The following is a 19,078-nucleotide window of genomic DNA, read 5'->3' as shown; positions in this document are numbered from 1 at the left end:
CTGTGCCAGGGTATACACCATGCATATAACCTGTCAGTGCCGAGGGGAAGGGGGGGGGGAGGGCGCCTCAGCATGCAAAGTGCCTAGGGCAGCATGAACTCTAAATACAGGCCTGGTGGCAGGGTATTATCTTTGGGGTGGCAGGGTATCATCTCTGGGTTGGCTGGGTTCCCGGAGCCAAAATGTGAACAGCGCCATACCTGCCTCCTGTCCCAGATGTATTACACGCAAAAGACAGAGACCTAGATAGGGTGTTTGAAATACTTCTGGATAATCTCTGCATAGCGCAGGTAGACAGTAGAATACTGTAGACTTGGCCAATCACTATTGTGCACAGGTATACCTGAGAACAGGGTCGGACTGGGCCACTGGGGAGCCGGGGGATCCCCCGGTGGGCCCCGGCCCCACCCCCACCCCCTCCTCCCTCTTGCAGGGCCCTTCCCCTAAGCCAGAGAGGGCCTCCCGTTTGGAAGCTGCCTAGTATCAGGAGCTCCCATACTGCTGGGTGAGTTCAGCACCGCATCAGGGCCCGTTCTCTCTGTAATCATGGGCCCTCCCCTCCCCCCTGCTCACCTGACTCCCTTACATCAGCTTCCGGCCTCAGCGCTGCCCTCTTCCTGCCTGTCACAAGATGCCGGGAGCAGCAGCAGCAGCAGGGCCCCTCTGTCCCCCCTCCCCTCTGCAATCACGTGACTCTCCTGTTGCTATGTGTGCAGTCGGTGCACAGGAGATGGGGAGAGGCTGCAGGCTGCCCGGCCTGGCTGGGAGAAGAGAAGATGGAGACAAGAAGACTGAAGCCTCCTGCCCTGCTGAACATGTAAGTGTGTGTATATACTTGTCTATCTGTCATCCGTGTGTGTCTGTACATGTGTCATGTGTTTATGCATGTGAGTGATATATATATGTGTGTTTTCTATCATGTATATAGTGTATATATTATGTAATGTAGTTCTATAGATGGTTTATATGTGTAATCTGCATGCTTTTGTATCTGTGTATCCATGTTGGTGAATTTGTGTGTGTGTTAGTATGATTAGATGTATATATGTAAGATGTGTTGTGTCTGCATGTTTGTGTATGGCTGCAGTATGTCTATTTGTGTATATATGTATACAGTGTGTATGGCTGCAGTATGTCTATTTGTGTATATATGTATACCGTGTGTATGTCTGCAGTATGTCTATTTGAGTATATATGTATACAGTGTGTATGTCTGTAGTATGTCTATTTGTGTATATATGTATACAGTGTGTATGTCTGCAGTATGTCTATTTGTGTATATATGTATACAGTATGTATGTCTGCAGTATGTCTATTTGTGTATATATGTATACTGTATGTATGGCTGCAGTATGTCTGTGTATATATGTATACAGTGTGTATGGCTGCAGTATGTCTGTGTATATATGTATACAGTGTGTATGTCTGCAGTATGTCTATTTGTGTATATATGTATACAGTGTGTATGTCTGCAGTATGTCTATTTGTGTATATATGTATACAGTGTGTATGGCTGCAGTATGTCTATTTGTGTATATATGTATACCGTGTGTATGTCTGCAGTATGTCTATTTGAGTATATATGTATACAGTGTGTATGTCTGTAGTATGTCTATTTGTGTATATATGTATACAGTGTGTATGTCTGCAGTATGTCTATTTGTGTATATATGTATACAGTATGTATGTCTGCAGTATGTCTATTTGTGTATATATGTATACTGTATGTATGGCTGCAGTATGTCTGTGTATATATGTATACAGTGTGTATGGCTGCAGTATGTCTGTGTATATATGTATACAGTGTGTATGTCTGCAGTATGTCTATTTGTGTATATATGTATACAGTGTGTATGTCTGTAGTATGTCTATTTGAGTATATATGTATACAGTGTGTATGTCTGCAGTATGTCTATTTGTGTATATATGTATACTGTATGTATGTCTGCAGTATGTCTATTTGTGTATATATGTATACAGTGTGTATGTCTGCAGTATGTCTATTTGTGTATATATGTATACTGTATGTATGTCTGCAGTATGTCTATTTGAGTATATATGTATACAGTGTGTATGTCTGCAGTATGTCTATTTGTGTATATATGTATACAGTGTGTATGTCTGCAGTATGACTATTTGTGTATATATGTATACTGTATGTATGTGATGAGAAGTTCACACTTTGGAGGTCCAGTTGTGCCGGAGATCCGTGAGGCTCGGGCTCTAATCAGCTGAGGATTCTCACATCAAAGATGATAGGTGTTGTAGTAGCTATAACAGTAAGACTAATCAATGGATGACGGGTTTCATCAAATGAGATCATCAGATCTATTGAGGATTCCCTTAGAAACACATTATCCATTGATTTGTCTTACTCCTACGTCTACTACAACTCCTATCATCTGTGATTTGAGAATCCTGACTCAGCTGATCAGCGCCCAAGCCTCACGGATCTCCTGCACCAACTGGGACCTCCAGAGTGTGAACTTCTTCTCAACTATTGTACCGACTCAGGAATAAAGATATAAGCAGCAGACACAGACACAAGTAGGATTATGCCCCCCTCACCAGACTGCACCCCCTCCGGAGCAGCAGTATCAGTGATAGGTAGGATTATGCCCCCCTCACCAGACTGCACCCCCTCCGGAGCAGCAGTATCAGTGATAGGTAGGATTATGCCCCCCTCATCTGACTGCACCCCCTCCGGAGCAGCAGTATCAGTGATAGGTAGGATTATGCACCCCTCATCTGACTGCACCCCCTCCGGAGCAGCAGTATCAGTGATAGGTAGGATTATGCACCCCTCATCTGACTGCACCCCCTCCGGAGCAGCAGTATCAGTGATAGGTAGGATTATGCACCCCTCATCTGACTGCACCCCCTCCGGAGCAGTAGTATCAGTGATAGGTAGGATAATACCCCCTCACCAGACTGCACCCCCTCCGGAGCAGCAGCAGTAGTATCAGTGATAGGTAGGATTATGCCCCCCCTCACCAGACTGCACCCCCTCCGGAGCAGTAGTATCAGTGATAGGTAGGATTATACCCCCCTCACCAGACTACACCCCCTCCGGAGCAGTAGCAGCAGTATCAGTGATAGGCAGGCTTATGCCCCCCCCTCATCTGACTGCACCCCCTCCGGAGCAGCAGTATCAGTGATAGGTAGGATTATACCCCCCTCACCAGACTGCACCCCCTCTGGAGCAGCAGCAGTATTAGTGATAGGTAGGATAATGTCCCCCTCACCAGACTGCACCCCCTCCGGAGCAGTAGTATCAGTGATAGGTAGGATTATACCCCCCTCACCAGACTACACCCCCTCCGGAGCAGTAGTATCAGTGATAGGTAGGATAATACCCCCTCACCAGACTGCACCCCCTCCGGAGCAGCAGTATCAGTGACAGGTAGGATAATACCCCCTCACCAGACTACACCCCCTCCGGAGCAGCAGCAGCAGTATCAGTGATAGGTAGGCTTATGCCCCCCCCTCATCTGACTGCACCCCCTCCGGAGCAGCAGTATCAGTGACAAGTAGGATAATACCCCCTCACCAGACTGCACCTCCTCCGGAGCAGTAGTATCAGTGATAGGTAGGATTATGCCCCCCCTCATCTGACTGCACCCCCTCCGGAGCAGCAGTATCAGTGACAGGTAGGATAATACCCCCTCACCAGACTGCACCCCCTCCGGAGCAGCAGTATCAGTGATAGGTAGGATAATACCCCCTCACCAGACTGCACCCCCTCCGGAGCAGTAGTATCAGTGATAGGTAGGATTATGCCCCCCTCACCAGACTGCACCCCCTCTGGAGCAGCAGCAGTAGTATCAGTGATAGGTAGGATAATACCCCCTCACCAGACTGCACCCCCTCCGGAGCAGCAGTATCAGTGATAGGTAGGATTATGCCCCCCTCACCAGACTGCACCCCCTCCGGGGCAGCAGCAGTAATATCAGTGATAGGTAGGATTATGCCCCCCTCACCAGACTGCACCCCCTCCGGAGCAGCAGTATCAGTGATAGGTAGGATTATGCCCCCCTCATCTGACTGCACCCCCTCCGGAGCAGCAGCAGCAGTGATAGGTAGGATTATGCCCCCTCACCAGACTGCACCCCCTCCGGAGCAGTAGTATCAGTGATAGGTAGGATAATACCCCCCTCACCAGACTGCACCCCCTCCGGAGCAGCAGTATCAGTGATAGGTAGGATAATACCCCCTCACCAGACTGCACCCCCTCTGGAGCAGCAGCAGTATCAGTGATAGGTAGGATTATGCCCCCCCTCACCAGACTGCACCCCCTCCGGAGCAGTAGTATCAGTGATAGGTAGGATTATGCCCCCCTCACCAGACTGCACCCCCTCCGGAGCAGTAGTATCAGTGATAGGTAGGATAATACCCCCCTCACCAGACTGCACCCCCTCCGGAGCAGCAGTATCAGTGATAGGTAGGATAATACCCCCTCACCAGACTGCACCCCCTCCGGAGCAGTAGTATCAGTGATAGGTAGGATTATGCCCCCCTCACCAGACTACACCCCTCCGGAGCAGTAGTATCAGTGATAGGTAGGATAATACCCCCCTCACCAGACTGCACCCCCTCCGGAGCAGCAGTATCAGTGATAGGTAGGATAATACCCCCTCACCAGACTACACCCCCTCCGGAGCAGCAGCAGCAGTATCAGTGATAGGTAGGATAATACCCCCTCACCAGACTACACCCCCTCCGGAGCAGCAGCAGCAGTATCAGTGATAGGTAGGATAATACCCCCCCACCAGACTGCACCCCCTCCGGAGCAGCAGTATCAGTATCAGCACTAAAGTAGTAATAATTCTTGTGATTTTATTCACACCCTCTAGCGCGTTTCGTTTTAGCTCTGAGGAAGGCAAAACATTGCACAAGAGGGAGTGAATAAAGTCACAAGATTTTTTACTACTTTGGTGCTGTCTTTGCTGCTGAATTATTGTACCAAGTCTCCTGGTTCTGTTGAAAGGGCTGCAAGCGGCATCAAGGTGTACAAACCACCGCTAAAGTGACTGGCGGTGTTGGGCTTGTAGCATGACCGCCCAAGGTGAGCAGCAAGTTTAGCCACTTACACACATTTGTTCTGCAGTAATAAGCTATGTGCGCCGCATGGTGTTCTCTCTCTTCTACTAGTAGATGTATAAAATGGCAGATTACATTTTAAAGCCATGTTCACACGCTGACCACTGATGTGCCTTTCATGATGGTCCTTTAAAGTCTTATTCTAGCCCAACACCTTATGGTGAGGCTAGAATAACCCGTCATGGGTCTCCTCTGCTGGAGATTCTAATAGAGGAGCAGACTAGATGGTCATTTTTTCCTTCATCTTCTGAGGCTGTGTTCACACATGACATTTTTTATGTGTTTTTACAGCAATATTGTTGGAATTTCATTAAAGTTTCTACATAAATGGTGCAGTTTTACCACAACTGCATAAATCAGTAACAACTGTATAAGTGACTGGCAGTGCACTAGCGTTGCTGGTCACATACACAGCTCTATGCAAAGTCGCTGTACTAACGTGAAAGGTTTGGCGCTGATTATGTCTTTATATGTTGGGTGGGCCCCAAGAATCAGTTTGCCTGGTGGGCCAAGGTACCCCAGTCCGACACTGCCTGAGAATACTTTAAGACTGGACTTGTGGTGCTGACAGTGGACTGCCTGCAGGGTAGGGAGAGAGATGAGCAATATCCAGACACTCAGGAACTCAGCTGTGGGGGCTTAGTGAACAGTACCAACATCCACGGGTATAAAAATCCACCTAATGCTGTCTGTGGGTACAGAATGACACAGATCCACAGATCTCTGCAAGTATAGGTCAGTACTGTTTGTGTAAATGCTCTCAGACTGAAGCTGTAGTTTGCTACTCCCACCACCAGGTATTACTGTGTCTTGTGTGGTGTCCCACTAAGGGTGTTACTATTATACAGACCCTTCGTAAAAGTCTGTACTTTTTGTGGTCTTACTGCAGCTAAAGCGTTACTAGAGATGACCACTAGATGTCGCTGTATTGTATAACTGAAGTATGGAAGCTGAATGGCTGAAGTGTCTCAAAGGGTTATTCTGTTTATGTGTACCAGATTCTGTGAACCAATAGGATCTTTACTTTCTTCTATCCTATCACTTCTTCCCTTTCTGCACTTCTGTTGCACTCTTTTCACCCAACCACAGCGCTCCTTACAAGCTGGTTAGAAAGCTAGTCCCTTGGGTGAGGGAGGAGTCTAGAGAGTCTTAGTTGAGATTCTGTTGAGAAAGGATGCAGCTCGGATAGCTCTCCACAGTGGTTCTACCTGGGCCCTAGCCCTCTGCCAAGTCCCCCCTAACAAGTCGCAGTCTTAGTCAGTACCCCGCATGGGTAGGACGTAGAGCAGTGCCCTCTTACAAACTTCTTTCTTTTATAGCAGTGCTTCTCAATTCCAGTCCTCGGGCCTCACCAACAGGTCATGTTTTGAGGATATCCCATACAATAAACACCTGTGATAATACCTGATTCACTGAGTATAATTATATCACGTGTGAAATACTAAGGAAATCCTCAAAACATAACCTGTTGGTGAGGCCTGAGGACTGGAATTAAGAAGCTCTGTTTTATAGGGTACAGTCTTGTTAGAACAAGACCTGCTCATCCCAGGTAACAAGGTCTATGGCCTGTGTCACCTATTAGTACGGTTAAGCCAAAGCTAGTGGGCATCAGATGGTGTGAAGACTATAGGAAAGTCAATACACAGGCACAGGTTGTCTTCTTCTTCTTCTAAAAGTATTCTTCTATATACTTCAACATCTTGACAGAGCACATTACTACTTGGGTGAGACTCTCACGGCACCCTCCTCTCTACTACGCTACCTCAGTACAACATCTGGTGGTTCTATGTTCAAGTATTTATTGGAACTTTATCAAGTGTATATCCGAGCTCCTCTGTATTACCTGTTGCACATTTGCCAATAGTAAATCAAGTCAACGTTATCCACGGAGTCTGTGACCATTCACTACCACCTGCACAGCATATATACCGCAACCTTGGGACATCTCCCCTTTCTGTGGGTGGTGGGTCCTACTATTCAGGAGGCTCATTACACCGCTCTGGCCACCTGTGACTGCATCATCCGTGACTACACTATCCCAAAGGACCCGGTAACAACCCGGCAGGACACCGACCACAGGGGAAAAGGGTACAACCGGCCTTACACCTTAAAAGCAGGCGTGCCATCACACCTGTGTGCCCATCTGGCACTGGCGTCACATGACAAAACCTTAAGGTCCGGCTGTATCTCAGCCATCCACCACAGGAGTGGCGTCACACTTTCATCTAGGAAGCGACCGGCCGTCCCACCGCTGTAACACGATTCGGGGGCTCACCACATCCTTTCTAGTTATCAGGGATAGAAGAGCATAGCCACCCAGTATGGCTAGAGTTTCCGTTTGTCCCGGCCTACAAAAACCTCACCGCGTGACTCACTAGCTGGACATGGCTAATGTGGAGGTGCTTGAAGAAAATAGGAAGTAGTCTCTCAGTTGTAGTTCCACAAATGGATCCTGGCCTCCAGACCAGGCCCTGGAAATGTACTGCAGTAGAATCTTTCTTGGTTCTTTTTCTCTCTTACAACAATCTGCCCTAAACTGGCGCTACCACAGCATAAATTTCCTCAGGGAGCTATGTGATTGGGCAGGAAGGAAGGTTATGAAGTGTGTCTGTGATAGGACCCAAGAGTAGAGGAGATATAAGTGTGAGGCGCCAAGCTCAGGGATTGGCTGTCATTTAAGCATCAGTGGCATACAGTAGAAAATACACGAGGAAACACATGTTTACAGTGACTTCATTACTTCTCCCTTCAGCTTCCAATTGTAGTATATGTGTCTTTGAGGTGACCACTCTTCTTCCAATACTTAGCTTTTTGTAGCCTACCAGCTGGAGTGCTGTATTGCTTCCACATACTGATCATCTTTAGCGAATGTCCTGTGACCATGATTCACCAATGTCGGCCCACCCCAGTAGTGAATACCATGCATACATCACCACCAGCAACGTGAAGTGCATAAAGCCTATCCAGATACTTTCTATCGTTACACAGCAACTAAAAGGGGACTGTGACCAATTTCCAAGTATCTACCCTGTAACCTGTCATTTTGCAGTCCTGGACTGTATTGCCTGGATTTTGCACATTGTATTTCAGTAAAGTGGCCATTGAACCTGGTCTGTCTCTTCTCCATACACCATCACACTTACACCCCAAGACAAGTGTACCCAGGGATCACGGCCTTAGTATATTGTGCAGATGTAGTGCCCCAGCACAAGGTGCGGCACTAAGGTTCCTATGCACCTGTGTAAAGTTTTCTCTCAGGTTCACAGAGTGGGAGAAGGTCTAAGTGTATTTTATGTTCCCTTACGTCCACAGCAGCACAATTGGGGTTAATTGCCCCTGTGAGCTTAGGCAGGACAAAAAGAATGTTTAATAGTAAAAATAATAGTTTAATAAACATAATAGATCTGGCCCCTCCTCCTTTAGGTATAAGAGGAGGCCAGCCCCCCACTACTGTGAGTTTATTTTTGTCCTGAGTATAGGCAGGACGTGTGTCTCCCTCCCTCTCCACCCTTTACCTTTTTTTTCCTTGTGTCCTGCGGCCTAGGACGCTGGTTCGGCGGTGGAACGCGGGTGCGTTCCAGGTGCCGCGTTACCGGCAGTGGCACGTCTTTCGTCACTTCCAGGCCTGGCCGGTGTCCGGATTCAGCGTCCGGAGCTCAGCGAGCTCCGGTTCGTCTGAAGGCAGGATTAACCAGGTATTCTGTGTGGAGCGATTGCGGCTCCCTCCTGGCCAGGTGCAGGATCAACCAGGTATTACAGAGAGCAGGGAGGAGGGGGCGGGGCGGACTTTTGGCACCAGGTTTTTTCATTTAAAAGTATCTCAGAGACGCCACAGTCTTGCTGTCTCTGCTTAGAGCCAGCTACTGTGTCTCTGTGAGCAGCTCAGCTTTTTCCAGCAGCTTTGGATGAATCAGGACGCAAAGCACCTGCTAAAAAGCATCACCTCTCCAGTCAGGCATTGTGGTGTGTATACCTGAGATCTTGTCCAGAAGTATATCAGTATATATACTAAGTGCAAGTGTGTTTTGCAGATATCCCCCTTCCAGATGACTCTGAATTTACCACCTGTCTAGCCTGCAGACCTAGAATCCAGGATAAGGAGGAACCTTCCATCCAGGACGTTGTCATCTGGGTCAGTGATTTGGTGAAATCCTCTGTGGATGGCCTCAGAAGCTCCCTCACTCAGACAAGGTAGTGTGGTATCTGCTGAGGTAGGATCCTCCTCTCTTATGATTATACTCATACCCTCTTTTTCCTAGGAAGAGACCCAGGAGAGAGGATGAGGCTTCTTCTTCTTTAACTGAAGAAGGCTACAGGATACTGGATGAAGTGTATTCCTCTGACTCTGCCACTGAGAAGAGAAAGAAGGAAAAATTTCTCTTTAACCCTGACAGGATCTCTAAGGGTGGTATTACACGGGCCGAGCAGGGCCCGATAATACCTGTAAACGAGCAGCGATCTGCTAGATTGTTGCTCGTTTACTGGACCTATTACACGGCCCGATAATCGTTTGACAAGAGCTGCAAGGACATCGTTACCGATGCCCTTGCAGCCCTTGCTAAACTGGCATACATTACCCATCCACGTTCCAGGGCTGCTCCTGCGTCAGCTTCTCCCGGGGGTCCCGCGCGCTCTCTAGCGTCACAGCAGCCTGTCAGCTGGTAGGCCGCTCAGCCAATCACAGGCCGGGACCGCCGCGGCCTGTGATTGGCTGAGCGGCCTATCAGCTGATAGGCCTCTGTGACGCTAGAGCGCGCGCGGGACGCAGGGAGAAGCGGACGGCAGGAGCAGCCCTGGAACGTGGATGGGTAATGTATATCGTTAGTCGCCGGCCACGCACCGCTATTACACGCAGCGGTGCGCGGTCGGCGCCCGATGAAAATAGGTTCTAACCTATATCAACGATCAGCCGATGATCGTTGTCATCGGCTGATCGTTGCATTTATTACACGGAGCGATAATCGGCCGAATCGGGCCAATTCGGCCGATTATCGTTCCGTGTAATACCACCCTAAGTTGGTCAAGTATGTCCAGACGGCCAACCAGCCTGAGGAGACCTCTTCAGGTGAAACCAGAGCTTTCAGGATGGATGATTTTATTTCAGATCTCATGAAATCCGAATGAAAGAAGCCAGATAAGGCCCCAGCCATAGGGAAGAGATTTTGGTCTCTTTTTCCTATTAAGGAGGAACAATCTAGTTCCTGGATTGAGCCACCTAAGGTGGATGTTGCCATATCCAAAATTTCAAAGAATATTTTGGTTCCGGGTGACGGTTCAATCTTAAGAGACCCCATGGACCACCGTATAGAGGCAACTCTGAGGAGGGCTTATACCACAGCAGCTGGACAAAGCGCTATTGCCAAAGCCAACCACGAAGTCTCCATAGCCCTTAGGAAATGGCTGCAGAAGATCCAAGAAGACTCCTTTAAGGAGGTGAGTCTCGCCATGCAGTATATCGCGGACTCAGCCACTCATCAGGCTAGGTTGGCAGCCAGATCCATCGCCTTGTCCACTGCTGCTAGGAGAGCCTTGTGGCTCCGTCCATGGTCAGCTGATAACCCGTCCAAATTGAATTTGTGCAATCTTCAGTACACTCCGGGCAAGCTTTTTGGCTCGGAGTTAGATTCCCTTATGGAAGAGCTTTCGGACCGCAAGGGCAGGTCTTTGCCTAGCACTAAGAAAAACTCCTTTCGTAGATATCGGGACAGGTCTCCTCCCAGAGACAGACAGTAAAGATACAGGGGAAGAGGTAGAGGATATGGAGGTTCCAGGAGAGGAGGTTCTTCCAAAGGGAACAGATCTTCCCCTAAGAAGAAGGCAGACTTCTGACGCCAGCCTTCCTGTCGGAGGTCGCCTCTCCCAGTTCCTTCCAGCCTGGGAGAGATGGACCAGGGACTCCTGGGTCCTGAATATAATAAAAAGAGGATATGCCCTATCCTTAGAGCCACTGCCACCAGAAAGGTTCGTGATTTTATTGCGTCTTTCTCAAGAAAAACAAGAAATATTGGAGACTTCCATCTTAGATCTCATAAAGATCTCTGCTCTAGAACCGGTACTGACAGACGAAAGAGGCCAGGGAGTATACTCCCCAGTATTCCTTGTCCCGAAACCTTCAGGCAAGCATAGACTGATTATAGACCTCCGGTTTCTCAACCGCTATATTCCGAAAAACAAGTTCCGGATGGAAACCATAAAATCAGTGAAGACGGTCTTGAGCAGAGGAGATTTTCTTGCTTCTTTAGATCTAAAGGACGCGTACTTTCACATACCGATCTTTCAGAGTCACAGGAGGTTCCTACGCATAGCAGTCCATGTAGGAAGACACATACTGCATCTCCAATTCAAGGTCCTCCTTCATCAGCACCGTTCGTGTTTACGAAGGTGGTAGCGGTGCTAAGATTGCAGGGCATAATGGTCATCCCATACTTAGACGACTGGCTATTGATAGCCAGATCCAGGGACCTACTCAGTCAGTTGGATCTTCTTTCCGACCTAGGCTGGCTGGTGAATTGGGAGAAATCAGACTTGACTCCCTCTACCCAGAAAACTTACCTGGGGTTTGTCATAGACACCCAGGACATGAAACTGTTCCTCACTCCAGAGAGGAAGGCCAGGATTCTAGAAAGATAAGGAGAAGCTTTCTGAGAGTTCCTCGCCAGGTCTCTCCGAGGACCCTGATGAAATACCTAGGACTCCTAACGTCTATAGCAGAGGCCGTGCCTTGGGCATTGTTTCATATGAGAGCCCTCCAAACAGAGGTACTTCAGCGTTGGAACAGGTCATCATCGGACCTGGACAGGATGATAAGACTCCCCCTATCCATAAGACAATCCCTACGTTGGTGGGCAAGGATAAGAGACGGAGCAAATATAGAAGAACCAAACTGGATAGTCCTCACCACAGACACTTCCGGGATCGGTTGGGGAACTCATCTAGCTCAGCAGACAGTCCAGGGGAAGTGGTCATCATCAGAAAGAACCCTCTCTTCCAACGAGCGTTAAGGGCCATATTCAAGGCACTGAAACATTTCTCGCCTCTGCTTCAGGGTCAAGCGGTCAAGGTAAGAACAGACAACATTGCCTCTGTATATTACCTGAGAAAATAAGGTGGCACCCGGTCCAGACCTCTCCTCTACGAAGTAGGGAAGATCCAATGATGGGCAGAAGTAAATCTTTCCAACCTTACAGCCGTCCATATCAAGGGCTCCCGGAATGTCCTGGCAGATACACTGAATGGTCTCTGAACCCTGCGATATTCGATCAGATTGTCGCCAAGTGGAGACAACCAGAAATAGATCTCATGGCAACACGCCAGAACGCGAAGCTTCTGAAATTTTGCTCACTTTATCAGGAAGACGACCCGGAAACAGTGGATGCGATGTCCATCAGATGGAACTTCAGCCTGGCATATATTTTCCCGCCGGTACCCATGATTCCGAAGTTCCTACTCAAGATCAAGCAGGACAGTGCCTCAGTGATCGCAATAATTCCGTTCTGGCCGAAGAGATCGTGTTTCTCCCTGCTCATGTCTGAGTCACAGGACATACTGGAGGCTGCCACCTCGGCAGAACCTGTTGTCTCAGGGCACGCAGCTCTGCCAGAACCTGGGGTCCCTTCATCTGACGGCCTGGAACTTAACCAGTCCCTATTGAGAGCCAAAGGCTTCTCTACCAGGGTCATGGATACGCTTTCCCATTCAAGAAGTGAGGCCACTAATAGATCCTATGCCCGGATCAGAAGGATCTTCCAAATATGGTGTTCCTCTCAGAAGGTAGACCCCAGTACTCCATCTGTACCCCAGATTTTAGAGTTCCTACAAGAGGGATTTGATAAGGGCCTGTCACCCAGTACCCTTAAGGTTCAACTCGCCGCCTTATTGGCCTTTCTCCTCCAGAGACTTTTGCAGATTCCCGAGATTAAGGACTTCATAAAAGCAGTCTCAAGACTTCGCCCAAGGATCTGCAAACCAGCAAGCCCTTGGGATCTATCATTAGTCCTAAAATCTTTGGCTAAGCAGCCATTTGAACCACTTTCTGAAATCTCTCTGAGACTTTTAACCTTAAAGACAATCTTTCTACTAGCCATCACCTCGGCGAAATGAGTGGGTGAACTACAAGCCCTCTCCTCAGTTGAACCTTACACCATCTTTCTAGGTGACAAGGTCCTTTTAAGATTCCTTCCGACATTTTCTCCTAAATGTCCTACCTTCTCCAACCTCTATCAGCTTGTAGTCATCCCGGTCCTTTCTCCAGAACTTACAACTGAGGATCCGGAACTTGGGTGCCTAGACGTAGTGAGATGTCTAAAGACTTATCTTGCCAGAACCCAGGATTTCAGAAAATCAGAAAATCTATTCATATCTTTCTCGGGGCAGAACAAAGGTTTAAAGGCATCCAAACCATCAATTTCCAGGTGGATCACGGAATGTATTAACTACTGTTACCAATTAAATGACAAGGATCCACCGGAATTCACCAGGGCCCACTCAACTCGAGCGGTGGCAACTTCATGGGCTGAGAAAGCCCTCATTCCACTGGAGCAGATATGCCAGTCGGCATCTTGGTCTACCCAGAGTACCTTTTTCAAGCACTATCGGATAAGAGGATCTTCTTCTTCCGCCAGTGACTTTTCTTCTATAGTAGTCAGTCAGGCTTTCAGAGGTCCCAACCCTAGGGATTAATGTACTTGCTAAATCCCCAATTGTGCCGCTGTGGACGTAAGGGAAGCGTACATTTGATTGATAATGTGTTTTCCCTTAGTCCACTCTAATTGTGTATTGTATTTGCTTTTTTATTAACTCACAGTAGTGGGGGGCCGGCCTCCTCTTATACCTAAAGGGGGAGGGGCCAGATCTATTATGTTTACTAAACTATTATTTTTACTATTAAACATTCTTTTTGTCCTGCCTAAGCTCACAGGGGCAATTAACCCCAATTGTGCCGCTGATGGACTAAGGGAAAACACATTATCAATCAAATGTACGCTTCTCCCCACTAGGTGTCACTACTGTGTTTTGGTATCACTTATTCTGTTTACAGCTGAGGAAAGTACTGGGTTTTCTAATGTCACATGTTATTCTCTTGTTCAGCTGAAGGTGCAGACTTTTTTCCTTCTTTTTCTGTCCTATCCTATCCCATCTCTCACACACACAAACCCCCACCAATCACAGGGAAGCTTAGAATGCCCTAGAAAAGGAATTTAGTTCCTGGTGGGAGGAGTTCAGGCTAGTCTAGTCTCAGACAGTGGAGAGAGAGCAACCAAAAAGACAGTTGCTGCTGCAGTCAAGGACGGGCCTGGCTCCGGCCAGGACCCTTTGTCAGGGACCCAGAGACTGAACTTATTTCAGAAGAAGCAAGCAACCACTAGCATGGAGTGCTACACCCCCTCAGGAGGGAACGGACGTCCTCTAAGGAACACCTTGCCCACGCTAGGGATACTAGCCACAAAGTATAGGGCAGTGACCTTGATGCAGTTTGGCACTGACCCCAGTGGAACAAAGTGCAGTTAGCCTATGTATTCCACTGCGTAACGCATGGCTATACTGGAGAGGTTCAGGAAGTCTGCTCAAACCAGCGCAGGGACCTGGGCCCTCATATTACCCTGTCAGGACGGGAACCTCGACACTGTAGGGCATTAGGCGGTTCAGTAAAGCTGAGTATGAGTATCTTCTCTTCTTCTTTTCTACTTTACCCAGCTACACTATTCCAGGCAGAGTACAGCACTACATTGGGCAAGGCCCTCAATATGCTTCACTGCTCCACCTTCTTTGCTCTCCTGACTGCACCTAATGTTATTGAAACGGAAACCTATTTTTGTATATTGAACTAAAGTAAACAGACAATGTTCCGGTTAAGTCATTGGACTCTGTCTATTCATTTGCACTAACACACCAGCCTATACTTGGGCTATCTAACCCTGCAGAAGCAGAGCCTGTCTGTCTGGGGGCGGGTAACAATGCCACTCCAGGCTACAAGTGCCCACGTGACCCTCACCCACCTAGCTGCCACAACATCGCCAAAGCTACCCCGATATCCAACCAACCCAGTCCCCGCTTGCCGCACAGAGCCCCATTATAAATGTTACACATATCCAATGGGAAGACATACAAGGTTAGCAAACCACAAAGACTAGAGACTTTTCCTGAAGGACTACTACCCTCAGGTGCCCGGGGCTAATCAGCCCATCCTCCTTGTGGGAATTATTTTTTTAGGGCATGCATGAAACTGCATATTCTAAAGAAGTAGTGTACCACAAAAGGAGACTGGAATGAGAGGTTTACATTAGGGAGAATTATGGTCTTTTTGTGGTATGTTTGGGTTTTCAACAATATTTTACTTGAAGGGGTACTCCAACAAAAAAAATTCTGGCATCAAAAATTTATATGAATTTGTAATTTACTTCGGTTTGCAAATCTCCAGTCTTCTAGTACATATTAGCTGCTGTATGTCCTGCAGGAAGTGGTATATTCTTTCCAGTCTGACAAAGTGCTCTCTGCTGCCACCTCTGTACATTTCAGGAACTGTTGGATGGGGGGGGGCTATATTATATGGGGACTTCTAAACATGAGACTATATTACCTGTTGGCTGCTGGACATGGGATCTAACTGTGTGCTGGAGCAAGGAACCTAAAATGTTTCTTTGGCAGATTCTGAAGAGAAGAGTCGTGGCTCGGGCCAAATGGAAGAGAAAAAGAAACGTGAGCTACTCTAATCATAGAAAATGTCACCTGTAAGTCACTGTTTCAAATACTAGCCTGTATTAATATATGTGTGTGTGTGTGTGTGTGTGTGTGTGTGTGTGTGTGTGTGTGTGTGTGTGTGTGTGTGTGTGGTGTCCCACCATGGATGTTGCCAGTATGTTACACCCTTCGCAAAAGTCTACTTCAAGTAACTCTGCTGATGAAGTAGTACCTAAGTTTTGCCACAAGATGTCAATGTTGTATATAACTGTACTTGCTGTTTTGCACAGCTGCAGGTAACCAAAGGGTTATTGTTTGTTGTGATCTGTGCACCAATGAGGACCTTCCCTTCTTCTCTACCTATTCCTGTACTCCTTGACTTAAGGTATTGCTGAGTTCCTTCTGTCTAGCCTTAAGCCCACTGCACCCACCTTGCCTTAACCCCTCACCAACCCTTTCTCCAGAAACTGAAGCCACTCCGGCAGCGTTGGAAAAGTTGGCCATAACAGCCTCTTTATTAAAGTTCTTCAATTAATAAACGTTAACTAACAATAAATAACAGTAACAATAATCTGTAATATATAACATGTCTAGGGAGGTCTGGCAGAGCACCATCTATCAGTATCTATAGTTAACTATCTCCAGCCGCATCTCGCCGACTCGGGAGCTGACAAATTTTGCACCTGGCAGCGCACCATCTTCTCTCCACCATTACCACTAACAAAGCGGGGGAGTACCATCAGGGCCGGCTTTAAGGTGGCTGGTACCCTGTGCGAAACCATTTTCTGGCGCCCCCCCCCCCCCCCCCTTTATTTATATAGACATACAGTGAGGAGCTGCTGTAGTTTTCTGCATTAAAGTAGTTGTTCTTTTACAATTTAAGACAACCCTATTAAAAGGAGTACTCTTGGATTAAAAAAAACATGGCTACTATCTTTCATATACAGAAATATCCCAGTCCTCAGGTTGTGTGTGGTATTACAACCCAGTTCCATTGATGTGAATAGAGACAAACTGTAATACCACATACTACTAAAAAAATAATAATACATTAACATAAGATAATACTCAACACTAGACTCACAGGGGGCGTTTTCTCTGCCTAAATTGTAGGTGATGTGTTTACAGGCACTTTTTCTTGTCTTCTGGTTTAAACATTATGAAGACTTCTCCTGGTGACGCCTCATCTTCGCAGAATCTGCCAGAGAAACATATTAGGCTTCTCTATGCTGCAGCACCATCCTCATCTCTATACAAACTAGACTATATCTGTGTCACTTCACACAGTAACAGAGACCCCTCTGTGCCCCCATATAAGCAGTATGCCCAACACATGCCTCCAAATAGTAGTCGGGTCCCCTCTGTGCCCCCATATAAGCAGTATGCCCAATACATGCCCCCAAATAGTAGTCAGGCTGCACTGTGCCCCCATATAAGCAGTATGCCCAATACATGCCTCCAAATAGTAGTCAGACCCCCTCTGTGCCCCCATATAAGCAGTATGCCCAACAACACATGCCTTCAAATAGTTGTCAGACCCCCTCTGTGCCCCCATATAAGCAGTATGCCAAACACATGCCTCCAAATAGTAGTCAGACCCCCTCTGTGCCCCCATATAAGCAGTATGCCAAACACATGCCTCCAAATAGTAGTCGGGTCCCCTCTGTGCCCCCATATAAGCAGTATGCCCAACACATGCCTCCAAATAGTAGTCGGGTCCCCTCTGTGCCCCCATATAAGCAGTATGCCCAATACATGCCCCCAAATAGTAGTCGGGTCCCCTCTGTGCCCCCATATAAGCAGTATGCCCAACACATGCCTCCAAATAGTAGTCGGGTCCCCTCTGTGCCCCCATATAAGCAGTATGCCCAATACATGCCCCCAAATAGTAGTCGGGTCCCCTCTGTGCCCCCATATAAGCAGTATGCCCAACACATGCCTCCAAATAGTAGTCAGGTCCCCTCTGTGCCCCCATATAAGCAGTATGCCCAACACATGCCTCCAAATAGTAGTCGGGTCCCCTCTGTGCCCCCATATAAGCAGTATGCCCAATACATGCCCCCAAATAGTAGTCGGGTCCCCTCTGTGCCCCCATATAAGCAGTATGCCAAACACATGCCTTCAAATAGTAGTCGGGTCCCCTCTGTGCCCCCATATAAGCAGTATGCCAAACACATGCCTCCAAATAGTAGTCGGGTCCCCTCTGTGCCCCCATATAAGCAGTATGCCAAACACATGCCTCCAAATAGTAGTCGGGTCCCCTCTGTGCCCCCATATAAGCAGTATGCCCAACAACACATGCCTTCAAATAGTAGTCAGGCAGCTTTGTACCCCATATTGTATATTAGATAAGGCCACTTACAGTATATGTCACCAGAATGTTGTAGCGAGAGCGACCCCTTGAGATAGATCATAGAGCGGGAATTGGCGGTATTGGAAACAGGGAGAAGGAGAGGAGGGTGAGAAGATGGAAATAGATGTGAAATGGAGGTTAGCCATTAAAATCAATAGGAGAGAGATAAGAGGAGGGGGATACAAATAAAAGGCAATGGGTGGGCAGAGAGCTGTACAGAGAGGAGAGAGTGGATGGGGGGAGATTAATTGGTAAAGCCAAGTGCAAGTCCCTGTGCCTGGTAATATAGACACCACACCCCCTCCAATCAGCAGGTAGGTAGCTGCAGGTAGGTGTAAGTAGGTAGCTGTAGGTAGGTAGGTGTTGGTAGCTAGTTGTTGATAGTTGCAGGTAGGTATTTGTCCCTTCCCCTCTCACCCCCCTCTCCCCATGTAGGTAGTTATAAGTAGTAGCTGTAGGTGGATGTAGATAGTTGTAGGCAGGGCCGGCCTTTGGGGTGTGCGACCTGTGCAATTGCACAGGGCGCATCACTCCTGGCCAGCTAGGGGGCACTCTGGCAGACAGAGAGCTGCACATATAACTTAGACATGGGAATCTCTAAGTTACATGTGCTGTCTGCCGGAGCGCCCCCAGCTGGCCGCCTCCCCTCCTCCCATGCTGGTTGCTTTGGGGCTCTCCTGCAGGCACTCAGCACATGTAGCTTAGAGATTCCTATGTCTCAGTTAGATGTGCAGCCAGTAGGGACGCGCTCCCGCCCACCGAGCTTACTGGGGACCCGGTAAATTACTGTTCCTAGTATGTCCGGTAAGCTCTGCCCCCTGTATACAAGCCCCGCCCCCGGCGCCGACCGCGAGTGGGACACTGGGTGCAGAATCTTCATTATCCTGCTGAGAAGCATCAGGGTAGGAGAGGTAGATAAAGGAGGGAGTGGGCCTAAAGTGAGAATAG

Source organism: Dendropsophus ebraccatus, chromosome 7 (assembly GCF_027789765.1).
Source record: "Dendropsophus ebraccatus isolate aDenEbr1 chromosome 7, aDenEbr1.pat, whole genome shotgun sequence".
NCBI classification, from domain to species: domain Eukaryota; kingdom Metazoa; phylum Chordata; class Amphibia; order Anura; family Hylidae; genus Dendropsophus; species Dendropsophus ebraccatus.
This window is presented reverse-complemented; position numbering follows the sequence as displayed.